Source organism: Emiliania huxleyi (assembly GCF_000372725.1).
Source record: "Emiliania huxleyi CCMP1516 unplaced genomic scaffold EMIHUscaffold_91, whole genome shotgun sequence".
In the NCBI taxonomy this organism is placed as follows: domain Eukaryota; phylum Haptophyta; order Isochrysidales; family Noelaerhabdaceae; genus Emiliania; species Emiliania huxleyi.
In genome coordinates this window covers 381,092-383,406 of record NW_005195220.1, presented here as the reverse complement: position 1 = coordinate 383,406, position 2,315 = coordinate 381,092, and positions in this window count along the sequence as shown.

Genomic DNA, 2,315 nt, shown 5'->3' with positions numbered 1-2,315 from the left:
AGATTTTTCGCCAAGTGGGCACGTCCTCCCATCCCTCCTTGCCTCCCTTGGGTTGTCTGTTTTCTTTCTTTCTTTTTCCCCTTCCCTCCCTTGGGTTGTCTGTTTTCTTTCTTTCTTTCTCCCATCCCTCCCTTGGGGTGTCCGTTTTCTTTCTTTCTTTTTACTGGGCACGGGACTCCGGAGAGAGATTTTTAGCAATACCAAACAACTCTAACACTCACACGTCATTTGGGGCCTGGCGCTAACACAGAAAAAGAATTGAAGGTCTTCCGAGAAACCCTTCGGGTCGCTCCTCATCGCAAACCCTGTCAGCAGAGTCCTCCTACGGGAATGTACGTAAGAGCCACACAACCCCCTCTCTCTTTTCTCCCAGTAAGCTAGAAGCGAGTGCACTGCGAGGCGAGCAAGGCAGGAATGGCGGCGGAAGGCGTGTCTGTGCTCTCCAAACGAGGTTTGATGTGAAGCTGACACGCCCTCGGAGTTGCCGGTTCCTTGACCTTGATTTAACGTAGTAGTTCCCATCTGTCCCAATTTGATCGGCCTCGCGGGCCAGGCGGCACTGCTAGATGCGCTCGAGGCCAAGCACGGGCCGCAGCCGGGGAATGCGCTGGCGGTGTGCGGCAGATTCCCTGGTCGTATTGGCTCATGCGCGCGTTGGGGCGAGGCGGGCGCCGTGTGAACGAGAGCGGCCGATTCACCATATATGGCACGCACCTTCATATGATTGAATGATTTCACGTGTGTGTCGTGAGAGATAGCAGATCCACACGCAGAGAAAAGCTGTATGAGAGCACTGTAGTGCTCCACGCACCGTCGGGAGAGAGAGATTTGTTTGTTCCGTCGGGTGCGTGGGCGGTAAGGAGGAGCCGCGCGGCGCGCGCGGCCTTGGTGACTGACAAAAGTTGATCAGGAATAGACTACAACACTTCGGCGACCGTCGGCGCGCCGATAGGCCAGAAATATCGATTATTTTAGAAATAGCAAATAATCCGCGCTCTCGCGCGTATAGCCGCGCGCCGCGTAATCACGTAAAAGCAATCGAGTTGCTTTTACGTGACGTAATATCTCGGAGTTGGAAAGCACCCGCGCATTCGGTTACTGGGCTGGGTTTTTAGGCATTGTGGGGTTGGCACTCCCATCGACCCTCATGACCTCCTGCGGTCTCTGAGGTGGACACCAGTAGGTGTGGGACCATAGCCAGGGTACACTCGAAGGCTGGGTAAGCAGTAGAGGTCGATACTCGACGCGTCCCACATGGTCTGTGTCGCTGTCGGCACGCTGTCGACAGGACGTCGAGCGACACCGGTGGCGGTGCCACCCAGGAGTGGTCGGGCGGTCTCCCGTCATGAGAGAGCCACCATGTGATCCGTATGATGATTCCTGACAACCGCCTCAGTCAACTTTCGTCACAGTTCCCGCTCTGAGAGGAGCTGCGGGTCAGTTCGACAGCTGGAGCTGTGTCGCCGGCGTGCGGCGGCCTGCCTCCGGAGGTGCCTCTGAGGTGGACATTTTTTGGTCACCGTGAGAGAACGCGTTCGAAGTTTTACTCCGGAACTTCAACTCTGCACGCGCACCGGCTAGGGCTGCAATAGTGCCAGTGAGGCGGAGGCGCGAGTCGGAAGGCCGCGACCGTCAAGTGGTCCCGTCATTTTCCTACAATCGCTGTGAACCCAGCCACGTATGGAGAGGCACGCCCCTCGCTGGGCGTCACACTACACTGTAACTGCTCAGCTCGAACCACACTGTGTTTTTTGTAATTGTATGGCGCTCTAGCTCCTCTTACTACTCTACGGACTCGCGTGTACGGCTTTACGGGGGGTCCGCGTCGGTGTCGCGGTGAGCGGGCGGGCGGACGCTGGACAGGGTAAAAGGGTTGCGCAGGGGGTTGGCGCGCGCTCTCGTTGGCTCGACGCTCATCAGTAATCTCGCTCATATAACAATCATCATATAGTCAGCCTGCAGAATCAGGCCGCCCGAGGGAAGCTCACCTCGACGTACCTCCCCGTGCAGTCCGCGTAGGCGGGCGTCACCTCCACGTACTCCGCCGCCTCGAAGGCGGCCTCCACCTCCTCCCGCTCCCGCCGCTCCGCTACCCAGCGGTGCACGAAACGAGCGAGCTGCTCTGCGCCCCACCCGTCGCACCCCGCCGCACCCTCCCCGTCCGCGGCGTGGAACTCGCGCAGCACTTGCGACGGCCGAGAGCCGCGCCGCAGCCGCTCCTGCACGAAGCCGAGGCAGTACCGGAATGCCTCGCCCTCGCCGTCCTCGGAAGGCGGAGGCGCCGCCGCCGCCGCCGCCGCCGCCGCCGCCGCCGC